This window comes from Pteropus medius, unplaced genomic scaffold (assembly GCF_902729225.1).
Source record: "Pteropus medius unplaced genomic scaffold, Ma_sr-lr_union100, whole genome shotgun sequence".
Classification (NCBI taxonomy): Eukaryota; Metazoa; Chordata; class Mammalia; order Chiroptera; family Pteropodidae; genus Pteropus; species Pteropus medius.
In genome coordinates, this window is record NW_024349802.1 from 10,889,504 (window position 1) to 10,905,068 (window position 15,565).

Genomic DNA, 15,565 nt, shown 5'->3' on the forward strand with positions numbered 1-15,565 from the left:
GAAATGAACTCAAAATAGATCAAAGCCCCAAATGTAACAGCTAAACTGGTTCTTCTTAAAAGAAAACATAGGTGCATGTCTTCAGGACCTTGGATTTGGCAATGGTTTCTTGGATATGCTACCAAAAGCACAAGTAACAAAATAATGATAATGACTGGACATCATCAAAATTTAAAACTTTTGTGCTCCAAATGACACTACCTAGAAAGTGAAAAGAAAACCCACAAAATGGGAGAAAATATTTGTAATTGTATATCTAATAAGGGACTTGTATCTAGACTATATAAAGAACCCTTACAATTCAGTAATAAAAAGGCAAATAACCCGATTTAAAAATTAACAAGGTATCTAGACATTGATCTGAAGAGCTATATAAATGGCCAAAGAGGGGATAGGCGGCAGGGTGAAAAGGTGAAGGGAAGAAGAAGTACAAATATAGTAGTAAAAAACAGTCATGGGAATGTGGAGTACAGCGCAGAGAATATAGGCAATAATATTGTAATGGCTATGTATAGTGCCAGATAGGTACTAGAGTGACTGGGGGGATCACTTCATAAGTTATACAAATGCCTAACCATTGTGCTATATACCCAAAACCAATAAAAAATAAAATAAATGGCCAATGAGCACATGAAAAGATGCTCCACATTATAAGCCATCAGGAAAACACATTCAAAACTACAATGAGATACCATTTACACCCACTAGGATGGCTATAAATAATAAGTATTGGTGAGGATGTGGAGAAATTGGAACCATCATATATCACTGGTGAGAATGTAAAATGGTACAGCAGCCCTGAAAAACAGTTTGTGTTTCTCAAAAAGTTAAACATAGAATCACCATATGATCCAGCAATTCCACTCCTAGGTATATGTCCAAGGGAACTGAAAGAAGGAACTCAAACAGATACTTGTACACCAATGTTCATAGAGGCTTATTCACAATAACCACACTGATACATGCTACAATATGGATGAACCTTGAAAACATCATTCTAAGCAAAGGAAGCTAGTCACAAAGGACCACATGTTATATGATTTCATTCATATGAAATATCCAAAATAGGCAAATCTGTAAAGACAGAAAGTAAACTAGTTGTTGCTTAGGCTTGGGGACCTGGATGGTTGAGAAAGAATAGCTTAGTGGTAGAGGATTTCTTTTTAGAGGTGATGAAAATACTCTAAAATAGATGTAATAGTTGTAAAACTCTGTGAATATAATAAAGTACATTAAATTGGACACTTTGGGTGAACTGTGCGGTATGTGAATTATATTTCATTAAAGCTGTTAAAAAAAATAGGAAAGTAGGGGCCAGAACCTGGTATCTAATTAGCAGGGTCATGACAGGGAGGCTGAAAACCTGAGGGCCTCCAAGACCAAAGGAATTACCACTGCTGAGCAAGAACTGGGGAATTCTCCAATACCAGTTCCAGGAACCTACTAGCTAACTGAACCCAAGAGAAGAATTATAGCCTTAGGAGGCTTCTCCAGGTTGCTTTCAGAAACCTGTGTTTTTTCATTTCCCATGAATATATCCATGTACAAAGGGGATAATGTGTAATGATGCAAACTAGAGTTCTGTTTCCTCTCTTGATCCTCTGCTCTTTTCAATGACAATATGTTCATTTCAGAGTTCATAGCTCCAGTATGGACATATCTCCTGTTTATTAATAACCATAGGCTCACAGACCTGGAAGATCATTTCATCTGAATGATGCAGAAACTGAGGGTCCAGAGAAGGAGAGTTACGTGCTCAATCATGTAGCCAGCGAATGGCAAATCATTCCCCTAAATTCCCCATGCTAGTAACTATAGCCTTAATGAATCAGTAATAGCCTAAAGAAGGACAGGGCTCAGGCCAGGGGGAGGAAATGGACAGTAGGAAGGGGAGGTGGGAGGTAAAGTAGTAGTTGTTACTATTCTGGTTTACATTTTTTTCTCTTTAAGCTTGATTTCTTTCCATACTGATCTTTTCTAGTTAACTATGTGGTACTGTGGGCTTTAACAATTGTTGGTCTTTAAAGGTCACTGAAGGGTTTAGTCCATTTTAAGAAATGGGCCAGAGCAGGAGGAAGGGAATATGAGCTTTGCTACTTTAGGGGATGTCCTTGGCTCCTCTACCTGAATGGACCTGCTGTGACACCTGACAGCTTGTCCTTACCATCTAACTTCAGAGCTTCTAAATGAGCTCCTTAATGGCTGGTTCCCTCGCCCTCATATGCCCTTTTCTAGTCTCTCTCTCTCCAGTCTGCATCCCCTACTCTCAAGTTTTGTCTGGAGACTTAGAGAAGGAGGAAGAGGGAAAGGAGTACGTTTTCCCTTTTATAGATTCACCAGAGAAATCCAGAGCACACTTCAGAGCTCTTGTTCCCAAACTCTGACTGTGGGGAGAGAGTTGGCTGAGTGGGAAAAAAACATTCAAAACCTAGCAGCTTCCATGGGTCATCTCCACCATTCTTCCACCTCTCTTGGTACTGCTATATAGTACTGCAACAATTATGAAATTTGTGGTGTCAGAACCCCTTCACACTCTTAAAAGTTATTAAACACTTGAAGAGCTTTTATTTATTATATGACCCAACGAGTTGTTTATATATGTGGGCTTTATCTATTGATATTTACTATATCAGAAATTAAAACAGGAATTTTTAAAAATCTGTAAGTTCATTTCATAAATGAGAACATAAGTAACATATTTTAATGAAAAATATATTTTGTAAAACAAAAACTTAATTAGAAGAGTAAAAATTTTAATGCCTGGCTTAATAAAAGACAGATGGATTCTCATATCTGCTTCAGTATCCAGTCAAATGCAATATAGTGTTTTGGTTGAAAAATATGAAGAAAATTTGGACTAATACAGATATGTGATTGGAAAACAGAAGAATTTTTAATGGCTTTTTCAGATAATTGTGATTATTCCCTTTAATACCACACCAAAATTAAATAACTATTAGTTTTATAAAGGTTGAAACTATACTATAAATTTTTCATACTGTTACATTAAAATACATTTGTCTATCTTTATATGGTCCTCTTCTCATGCATGGTTTTGTAAAATCATACATTGATCATTTAAGAAATACTGGTTCACTGAGTTATGCAGATCTTGCAAATATTGACACATTTTATTATATAAAAACACATTTTTATATAATATCTCATCAGAAAAGTCTTTATATTTGGGAAACTATCAATCAATCTTCCAAAATCCTATTTTTTGCCCCAAAGCTTGAATTTTATAATTGTAAACAAATACTGTCAGCTATTTTCATTCAAGTGGCAGGCTCCAGAAAATGTCTGCAAATACACAAGTCTGAATTACCAAAATTCTGTTAGTCATACTTTCTGTTAGTCATACTTTCAAGTAAAAATGGTATTCCATGAAAAAGTGGTTAGTTGAGCTTGCAACTGGAATAGTTGTACAAGTTGTTTTTCCTTGAGACAATCAATATACTTGAGACAACCATTGTATAGCAGAAGTGTTCTATGTATATTTCTCATTTTCTCATACTGAATATTTAAAATACATATGCTCAGGGATTGAGTTTTAATAAAATTAATTTTTACAGCATCATTAAGGACATTCTTAGTAAAACTGGCTTCCCCTCCACTTTGAGTGCTCAGTGGGAAAGACTACATTAAACTCTATACAGTTTGACCACTACCTTGAATCGTGTTAAGACAACAGCAATTTTTACTCACCATTGCTTTTGTACTATCGGTGCAAAAGTCAACAGTGAAAAGTAATACCTTAGAATTATAATGAAAACAGTTTTGATTTCATGGACTTCCTGAAAAAGCCTTGGAGTCTCCAGGAGTCTCCAGACCATATTTTGAGAACTCTGATAACATATGTGTGTGTATGTGTGTTATGTTGAAATATAAGTAAAATATTTCTTCCCTAAGTTTACATTTCTCTGAGTAATTACCTATATTTGACTTGGAAAAGTGCATTCTAAATTTTAATTTGCTTTTTCCTACCAATTTTAATTTATTGGCTAAACAGCATTATAACAACAAAAAAAGATTTTTTAAAAATAAAATCATCTATTAATTCTCTAGAGTTTAGTTTTAAGGTAATAACTAGGGTGCTTTTAGAAATAGTTCTTTCATTATAAAAGTGCCAATATGTGAACAAATTCAAATAAGTATACAAATAAGATATTTTTACTCAAAACCAGAAAAATTGTTTTGCTCAGCAGTGTACCATGAACATTTGACTTAAAGATTTCATTCATTCTTTTTAAGAATTGTATACTGGGTCATTTTATAGCTGTACCACAACTTATTCAACCACTTCTTTATTGATGGGCAAGCATGGTTTCAATGAATATCCTTGTACATATATTTTTGAGCTCATGTGTAAGTGTCCCTGTGCCACTATTCCCCCAGTAGATTTGCTAAGTCTAAGGGTATGTGCATTTAAAAATTTGAAGGCACAGGTTGTTCATTGATTTACACTCAAGCTAATAGTGTATGAGAGGGCAACAGTTAACCTGTGAGAGCAATTTTGGGGAATGAGATGATCAGGCTCTGGTCTCACCAGTGCTCCTGAGGTTTTTAAATATTTTTGAGTCCTTCAGTCACTCTCCAGGAATCTTAATATTCATCTGAAATCCCTGGAACACAGAACAGTATTGCTGTTTTCTCTGGACTCTTTCTTATGTCTCAATTTTGGTTAATACCTTGCTAGCTTATGGGCAGAGGCACTGGGACAGTCCAGAGCTTTCACAAAATCTCAGAAGCTACTGACAGCCTTGCCCACTTCTGAGATGTCTGTCCTACATAACCCTTGTAATGGTTAAGCAATCCTCTTCAACTAACAGACCTTTTGTATCTGCTAGATGGAGAAGTCTACCCTGGTTGTGTTTTTCTTCCTTGTCACCAAAGGTGCCAAAATTTTTAGAGTTTAGAAGGCCCTTTAGGTGAAAAGTTTCAGGGTAGAGTCCTGACCACAATTTTTCTTATAGTTCCTGTGATCTTGTATCAGAGTTATGTCTCAACTAGACTCTCTATAGGTATCTTTTTGGGGCCATAGCAGACACCATGCTCTTCCTTGGGGAAGAATATCTGGGAGGTGGCACTGTTACCTGCCCTGCAGGTGAATGCCATGCTGCGTCTCCTGATTTATGGGTCTGCCTTGATGAGCAAGGGGTGTGGTAAACTAAGTTGAGTTCAAACACTCAAGAGTCTTCAAGGTCAATCTTCAGAGTGACTCAGTTCTCATTTATAAGCCAAAATTGCTCCCCAAGTTGGAATCCTGGGCTTGCTTGCTCCTCACACTGGTAAGCAATGATGTATTTCTAATTCTCATAGGAAACATCACAGGGCAATGGATGGGGTCATGGAGGTCACCTAAGAGATTTTCCTGGGAGATAGTGACCCTAATGCCCAGTCTCTGGTTCCTCCTTCATTAAAAAGGGCCGTGTGAAGACTAAAGGACTCCTCGAGGGTCCTTCTGATTCAAAAGTACTGATTCACTACATGCCAGACCACCAGGATCTGGAAGATAAACTGATTCTTGCTGTGGTGGTTACTATCTAACTGTTCTCTCATCAGGAAAGTGCTCAGATCATGAGATTCCAAACTTTCGCCAGCCCTGGGACCTTCTAAAGTCTGTGGGAGAGTGCCACAGTACAACCAGAGAGCTTCTAGAGGTGGGTATGGCTGCCCAAGTTGCAGGGTTCAAGTGGATCTATGAAACAGTACTTTTGGAGTGGTTAGCCTCAGGTTTCCTAAATGTGAGATAGGAGAGATGGAGATTTCATTGTGATGCATATGGTAAGCTTCTAGGTTTTTCCAAAGGATCTATTGATTGCAAGTTCTTAGAACCCTATTTTTATCAGAGAGCTTGCACAACTATAGACCAAGTCATCTGGGCTGAACCCCTATATACTTGCTGGTATTTATTCCTCACTATGATTCTTGGTCTTCCCTTTTAATTAGTACTGATGGGTGGAGGGAAGCTCACAGAATTGTTGCTAGTACTCATGTTTTCAGTATGCATCTTTCAGTAGAGGTAATAGCCAAAATATATTTACCAAGGATTCACCATGGGGAAAAGTGCCTTAATCTTCATTATTAACCACATGACCTTTCTCAGAGACATGCTTCCTTTTGCAAAAAGCAAAGCTACAATTTGACATCTTTAAAAAAGTTGTTTCCAATCACAGTGAAGATATTTACCTGTGTTCCTGTTCAGTATGTTTCTCTTAAGGGTTTCTGGCTGACTTATCATGTAATGTTCTATATTGGCTAAGTTCTTCTTATTGCTGTCTGAAACCAAACACATAGAGTGGACCCAACATCATCTTGTGTACCTGAAAAAGGATTATTCCTGCTTATTTTTCTAACATTTCCATAAACATCCCATTTGATCAATCCCTATTTTACACAAGTAGTGATTCTTTTTTCCTATAAACTTTGATTAAAATTTTCTTCTGATTACCAGAGTAATATTTACATTACTTATAGAAAAACTGAAATCACAAATACATAAAATAAATAAAAATCACCCATTATCCTACCATCCATTGATAATCTATCTGGTATATGCCATTTTGATGTATGGGAATATTCTATTCATTTAGTGTGTATTGGGAATATTATATACCTTCTGTTTTATAATTTTATTTTTTCTTTAATATAACGTGAACTTCATTTTTAGTGACTATAGACTCAAAATTGAGTTAACTATTTTCCTGTTAAGACATTTAGGTTGTATTAATTTTTTATACATAATATTTTATTGCTAGGTCTGATTAACTCTTAAAAATAGATTTCTAGAAATCCAAAGGAATAGACATCAAAAAAATAAATTTTCATAAAAAAGTAGATCTTAAGAGTTCTCATTACAAGAAAAAAAATTGTAATTATGTGAGGTAATGTATGTTAACTAAACTTATTGCAGTAATCATTTTGCAATATACACATATACCAAATCATTGAATTGTACACCTTAAACTAATATGATGTTATATGTCAATTATATCTTAATAAAACTGGAAAAATTTTAATTTTTAATAAAAATAAAATAAAAAATTTAAATTAAAAATAAAAAAATGTAAGTTTAAGAATAATTTTAGACTTAAACAAAAGTTGCAAAGATAGTGGAGTTCCCACAAAGCCCATACTCAGTTTCCTCTATTACCAACATCTTACATTAAAATAGTACATTTGTCCTAATTAATGAAGCAACAGTGATACATTATTAGCTAATTGATATGTTATTATTAAGATCCACACTTTATTCAGATTTCTATTCAGAGTTCCTTCATGTTTACCTCACGTCCTTCTGTTCCAGGATCCCATCCAGGATACCAGGATAATAGGTGGGAGGCCTACTGAACCAACCTGAAAGCCTTCGGTCCAGTATTTAGCCATTATGTCTCCTTAGGCTACCCTTGATGATGACAGTTTCTCAGACTTTTCTTGTACATAATATCAAGGTGACATAATATCAACATGACCTATCACTGTTGTTGATCCCCTGGCTGAGACAGTGTTTGTCAGGTTTCTTTAATGTAAAATTATCCCCCCTCAACTTGCATACTGTACTCTTTGGAAGAATGTCACTGTGTACAGCCCACACTTAGGAGAGGGGAGTTAATGCTTCACTTCCTTGAGAGCAGAGTATTACATAAATTTGGAATTCTTCTGCACGGAAAATTTATCTGTTCTCCCAATTTACTTATTCGTGCAATCATTTATTTATATCCGTATGGACTCATGAATATATATGTTATGTTTTGGATTATAATCCAATACTACTTATTTCTTTGCTCAAAATGTTTCAGCTTTGGCCGCTGGGGGCTCTTTCAGTTAGCTCTTATATCTCTTTGATATACCCTCATTATTTTGTGTGAGTTTAGTATCTTCTTACTTTCTGGCATTATAAGATGCTCCAGGCTCATCTCGTATATTTCCTGCCCCAGTCCTAGAATTAGTCACTTCTCCAAGGAGCCATGGTTCCTTTTATTGGAGAATGTTATTGAAAACCAAGATCTGGGTGCAAGGTGTGCGTGTTTCTAGGTCCCCTTCACTGACAGAGCAAGGAAAAATATGTGTATAAACTATCTTGGGCATATACACATACCTATACATGTTTCTACATGTATCCATTTGTAACTATATTAAACTAAATGAGTTCATACTGATGTCTCCAGATCTGATCTACTACCACATAAATCATTCTAGCTTCCTCCCCACATTTATCTACAATCTCCTACTTCCGACAGTGAAAAACTAAGCCCCCACCATCTGCCATCCATTTACAATTCCAGTACACGTACATAGTGGTTTCAGAACTGTTAATGCATATCATATCCCCATGGGAAACAATTTTATTAACTACAGTATAGTTCTTATGTGCTGCTCATTTGGACTTTAGTCTTAGAGCCATCACTCATTTCTAGAGTTATATAGGTCAGCACCTTCTTCCTCCACTCCCTTCAGTGAGGCTGTTTCACACATTTGTGATACAATTAGATTCTACTGTCATATTCAGCATTCCATTCTGGAAGTCCCTGACCTACTATATGATTAAAAAAATTTTTTCATACATTAATGTTCACTCTGTACAGTAAAGTTCTATGGGTTTTGACAAATAGATAGTACCATATATCCACCATTATAGCATCATACAAAATACAATATCATAGAGAATTTTACTACCCTAAAAAATCCCATGCTTCTACAGCAAAGGAAACTATCAACAAAACACAAAGATAACCGACTGCTTGGGAGAAGATATTAGCTAATGATACATCTGATAAGGGGTTAATATCCAAATATATAAAGAACTCATACAACTCAACAACAAAAAAACAAACAATCCAATTAAAAAATGGGCAGCAGACCTGAACAGATACGTCTCCAAAGAAGAAATACAGATAGCTAAGAAACATATGAAAAGATGCTCAAGGTCGCTAATCATCAGAGAAATGCAAATTAAAACCACAATGAGATATCACCTCACATCTGTCAGAATGGCTATCATCAATAAATCAAAAAACAGCAAGTGTTGGCGAGGATGTGGAGAAAAGGGAACCCTCATACATTGTTGGGGAGATTGCAAATTGGTAAAGCCTCTATGGAAAACAGTATAGAGGTTCCTCAAAAAATTAAAAATGGATATACCTTTTGACCCAGCAATTGCACTTCTGGGTATTTATCTAAAGAAAACCAAAACAATAATTCATAAAGATCTATGCACCCCAATATTCATGGCAACACAATTTACAATAGCCAAGATATGGAAGCAACTTAAATGCCCATCAACTGATGATTGGATAAAGAAGTTATGGCTCATATATACAATGGAATATTACTCAGCCATTAAAAAAATGTGGATATAAGTTTTCAAATCAGTGGGTAAATACCTAGGAGTGCAATTGTGGATTGTATGGTAAGACTATGTTTAGCTTTATAAGAAACTTCCAAACTCTTTTCCAAAGTGGCTACACCACTTTGCATTCTCACTAGCAGTGAGAGTTCCTGTTGCTTTGCATCCTTGCAAGCAATTGGTACCGTTATTCATTTGGATTTTCGCCATTCTAATGGGCGGAAATAAAAATTTAAAGAAAGGATCCTGATATACAATGCCACATTTCTCTTCAGAAAGTTTGTATTGATTTCTCTGGAGTAACGTTTGTTCTTATACTCCTTTGTTCCCCAAGTCATGTGGATTCTTTATGCTTGCTGACAGTTCCTTTTTTTGCATTTTGATTGCCACTCTTCCAATCTGGGCCTTCATTACCTCACACCCAGACTAAGCACAACAGCAAGACTGCTTGTTTAGGAGACTCCAGTATTTCTTTGTTCCAACCCACCTTATACAATGCAGCCAAAACAACAACAAAAAATTGTAATCTTCCTTTATAGCAATTTTTATCTCGGTAACTGCTCGGTAACTTTCAAGAACTGTGGTGGGAGGCCTATTGAAAAAAATTGAAAGCTTTCAGTCCAGTATTCAACATTTATTTAACCAAATTTCTCTTTAATTCCTTTTCTGATTTCTCTGCATTGACCAAGTTATTCTCTTTACCATCCTGACACACAATTTGAAGACGTTCAATTTTTCATTGTCATTTCTATCATTCCTCTCCATTTGAAATGCTTTATCTCTTCTATTTCCCTCAGTGTCCTAGCTCAAAATGATCATAAAGCTTTTTCCTAAACAAACTCACTCCATTTTGATTTCTCTTTTACTTCCTACCTACTCAATTCTGTAAAAGTTTGTTATACTATTGTGAATTTGATTTTCTGTTGTTTAAGACTGTTCTCTATTATTCCAAGTGCATTTTATCTAATTATCATAGTATATGCATCAGTGTAATTAAAAGGAAATACATTAAATCTTCTGCTTTTATGTTTTCTCTAAAGCTCTTGGCACGGTACCATGCACATAGCAGAAATTAAATAAATGTTGGTTGAATAGATGAAAAACTTGCAAAATTTATTTGAAATATTTTAATTTATTACATAAAAAGTATATACTCACTTTAGGAAAACTAAAAAATCTCAGAAAATATAAATATTCTTAAAAAGAAATAATTTTCTAAATCTCTCTATATTCCACTAACCAAAGATAATTACTATTAATCTTGATTTCATGCATAATCTACTATACTTTTTTTATGCACATGTGGTATTTGATTTGAAGTACTGACTATATTTTGTGATATAAAATGCCTCTGAAATTATGTACCTTTAAAGCATACCTTTAAAGGTCAAATAGACAAACAAATTTCTTAGGTCTAAGAGCATCACACACAGAAGTATACCTGAAGGGAACTTGGTATTTCTGACTCCCAGCTTGGAGAACCTGCCACCAAATCCTACTTCCTCTCAAGAACCCAGTGCATATTCTCTTTGACATGCAGTCCTTCATCCAACAATTCAAGGATTAAGGAATCCTGGCAGAGCCCCATGGATATTAATTGCTCCTTCCTGTCCCCTTTGTTGAGAACCTGTGTGACTGCCACCATAAGAGGTATTTATGCATTCATTCATTATATATTCATTTAAAAGTTTTGGGGGAAAAAAACTATTCCTGGAGCTAAAAATGTATAATCAAAAGGGGTATCATCATTTACTTGCCTCATTCTTGTTAGGCGGGCAGCAAGGATGAAACATCTAGTGGTCAAATCTGTATTTGTGTGTATGTGTGCGTATATTTTTGTCCCTTTTCAGGAAGGGTAGACTCAGTAACAGAATACATGAATAAACTCCCGGAAACTTTCTGAATAATTTGCTATAATTTTCTTGGGCTTCATGGTGGTCCAGCTGCAGGCATAGCTCCTTATTTTTTAAAATATGCCCATTTCCTAGATATTGCTAGACATCTTGCAGGTATATTCAACTATAGCTCAAATTAGTGGTAGCTTTCAGTCTAGTTGCACTTCTATGACTTTTCAGTTAAACTAATGTGTCCAGTATTTCCTAGAGGATAGAGAGTAGGTCAGACAGTAGACATCTACAGCACTGTTTGTTAACCACTCCCCCAAAGAGAAACAATCTAAATGTCCATCATTGCAGAACTGGACAAATAAATGGTATACTCAGTCAACAGAATACTATGAAGTAGCAAACAAGAATGACAGATTGCTTTATATACTGACATGGAATATCTCTAGAATAAATTAGGTGACAAAAGTAAGATACAGAAGTGTGTATAGTATGCCGCCATTTGTGATACAAAGGAAAATGACATAAATAGAATTGTATATATATATTATTAGGTTTTTAAATATACATATATATATGTGTATATATATATGTATATTTAAAAACCTAATAATACAGTTTGCTTGTGAGAGGGGATCTGGGTGATTAGTGGGAAAAATAATGGACTCCTTTCATTGTACTCTTTAAATTCCTAAAATGTGAACAACATGAATATAGTAACTATTCAGATTTTTAAAAAAATTTCCCCCCAGCTTTACTGAAGCATAATAGACAATTAGTTGCTCATACTTACATTATACAATTCAATGAGGTTTTTTTCCAATTATAGTTGAGACACAATAATATATTCATTTCAGTTGTACAACATAGTAATAACTCATGAAGTGGCCACCCCACTAAATCATGTACCCCTCTCCCCCTTACGTATTTTTTTATAACATTGTTGACTATTTTCCTTATGCTACATTGTATATTTCCATTACTATTTTGTATCTATCCATTTATACTTCTTAATCCCTTTGCCCTTTTTAACTATCGCCCTAACCCCCGTCTAGTAGCCCTCAAAATATTCTCTGTATCTATGAGTTTGTTTCCATTTTGTTGTTGTTGATTTTGTTCTTTAGATTCCACATGTATGTGAAATCATGTGGTATTTGTCTTTGATTTATTTCATTCAGCACAATACCCTCCATCAAGGCAATGTCTTTTTCCATCCCTTTCCTTTAAGTCTGTCTTTTAATCTGAAGTGAGTATTTTGTAGGCAGCATATGTAGAGGGCTTGTTTTCTTATCCATTCAGCTTCCCTATTTTTTGGTTGAAGCACTTAACTCTTTTTTATTTGAGGTACCTGTTGATAAATAGGTAGTTATTACCATTCTTTATTTATGATTTAGATACATGTTTTTTCTTCTTAAAGAAGTCTCCCCAACAATTCCTGTAATACTGGCTTGGTGTTGATTAATTTTTTTAGTTTATTTTTGTCTGAGAAGCTCTTTACCTATCCTTCGACTTGAAATGATAGCTTTATTGGACAAAGTATTCTTGGTTGTAGATCCTAGGTTTTCAACCATTTGAATATTTTGTGTCAAGCCCTTCTGTCCTGCAAAGTTTCTTTTGAGAAATCAGCTGCCAGTCTTATGAGAACTCCCTTGTAGGCAACTGATTGCTTTTCTCTGGCTGCTTTTAAGATTCTTTGTATTTAACTTTGGCATTTTAATTATGATGTGTCTTGGTATGGGCCTCTTTTGGCTCATTTTTTGGGGGAATTCTCTGAGCTTCCTGGGGTTGTATGTCTATTTCCTTCATCAGGTTAGGGAAGTTTTCCATCATTATTTCTTCAAATATATATTCGACTTCTTGTTCTCCCTCTTCAGGTACCCCTATGACATGGATGTTGTTGCCCTTAATTTTGTCCCACAGTCTCCTTAAATTATTATTATATTCTTGGTTAATTTTTTTTTTGCCGTTCTCATTGGGTATCCTTGGCTTCCCCATCCTCTATATCGGTGTTTGGATTCTCTTCTTCCTCCACTCTGTTGATTCCCTCTAATATACTCTTCACCTCAGATAATGTATTCTTCATTTCTGATTGGTTCTCTTTTATAATTTCCATTTCCATCTTTATGCTTTTTATCTCTTTGTTAAAGTTCTCACTGAATTCATCTACATTTCCCTTAATTTCATTGAGCATCCTTATAACCAGTGAACTCTGCATCTGTGAAATTGCTTGATTCCATTTTTCCTTGATCTATGTTCTGTTCTTTCATATGGTTTCTGCTTTTTTGTCTTCCCATTTTGGCTCTCTTTCTGTGTTTCTACGTATTAATCCAAGCTCCTAAGTCTCCGGTCTTATTAGCGTGGCTTTGTGTAGTAGGTGTCCAATAGCACAGTCCTGAGAGGGGTTCAGCTGCAGGCCAAGTTTAGCCCCAGCCTGTGCCCCTCCCAGGGCCACCTGTGAAGATTCAGCAAGCAATCTACAGATGCAGTGTTTATAGTTGCCTCAAGAAGCCACGCCAGAAACCAAGGTCAGCTGCCACTAGTGTGAGTCTTGATACTGCTCAGCAAGTGGCACAGAACTTGCGGAGGACACAGCTGAATGTAGTTTGGGTGGGGCCGTGAGTTGGGGGAGGCAGAGTTTCAAGGAATCCTCTGGGCAGAGCAACTTCTGTTATCCAGTTTGATGATGTTTCAGCTATGGCAGTGCTGCATCCACACACTGGAAGCGGGGAGGGCTCAACAGAGTAACAATGGATACTGCCTGCACTTCTGCTCGGTAAAAAGCCTCACCTCCAGCCTTTGCTTTGAAAACTCAGTGTCCCCTTGTAAGTCCCTGGTGACCCCCAAGCAGCTGACACAGCGGTGGTGCTCAGAGCACTGTGAAAATCTGCTGGCAGACACAGCCCCTTTAAGAGGCATCTGCAGCTGCCGTAGCCTCTGTCTCGCTCAGCCACTAGGGACCTAGCAGCCTTGTGTCTTCACCCCCTCCTACCTCTAACCTCTGCAGGGCAATTTCTTATTTCTCACTTTAGTTGTAGTGCTAGTCTTCATCTAGACCCCCATGTGACTCTGAGTGCTGTTTACTCCATATTTCCATCTCAACTTTGATGTGGTAGCAAGAGAGGATGAGCGAAGCTTCTATCATCTACATCATTTTGCCTGGTTCTCTGACTATTCAGATTTTTAAACATGAAATTATATGATCTATGAAACTAATAATATAGTTGCAGAAATCAGGATATAAGTCTTAAATTAAATGTTTAATTTACAAAGGAAGAAGATGGTGGATTTGGTGGTAGTTAGGGATAACTTAACCTACAAGGTTAATTAGCAGGTTTATGAGAAGGATATAATGTTGGAGTATTATATCAGATTACCTGATTGATGAAGTTCCTTAGCCATAAGGGATAACATGGAATCAATGTGATATAGTGGGAAGAGCATGAGTTTTGTGATGAAGCAGAGATAAATTCAAATCATAGCTATTCCACATAATGGCCTAATAAGCTTGGGTAAGTTACTTAACCTTTTTGGAGTTTCAATTTCTTCATCTGTAAAATGGGTAAAATCTTGATAGGGTTATTACAAAGGTTGTAACATCCAAATGTAATAAATTTGGTTTACCAAACCTTCTTTCCTTATATAAATGGACTGAACTGAGATGGACTGACATGCAGAAATTAAATGTCTTGAGGAAACACAGGTTGCAGTGAAAGATCTATCTATAGCTAAATTCCCTTTATCTACAACTTTTGTGGAATACCTTGAGGTATACAGTGTTCCCTTTTTGCCTTTTCTTCCCTATCTGAAAGACTAATGCACATTTCTAACAAATATACTTTTAAGAGGGATTTTGCTCTCTACGATTTATTCAGCATTTGAAAAATCAGTGTATTACTTTTCTCTCAGTAGTAAATATCATCTTAAGATACAACATATCAAAACTAAGGTTACACACTAACTCACATATTTGTTGATATTTTATATTGAACTCATTGTGATTTTATATATTATATTAACCAACTAGTTTTCTCATTTATAAAACCACATGAATGTGGTATATATGCAAATATTCAATCATTTTTTTAATACAGACCCTATATAGCAGTCACCAAAATCTAGGAGATTTGGAATTCCTAACTTCCACACTGACTGTCAAACTAAGGCAATAAATGTCTTAGGTAAAGGTCCAGGAGAAACAAAGATTACTGCTCATATTTTCCTGGCAATACTCATGGTTGGTTGCTAGGCACTGAGTACAGTATTTTTTATATACTGAGAGAGTATTTTTCTCTCTCAAATATACTGGGGAAAATGTATATACTCATATTTCCTTTCTCTCTGTCCTTGAGATTCATTACATTTGTTTAAAGAA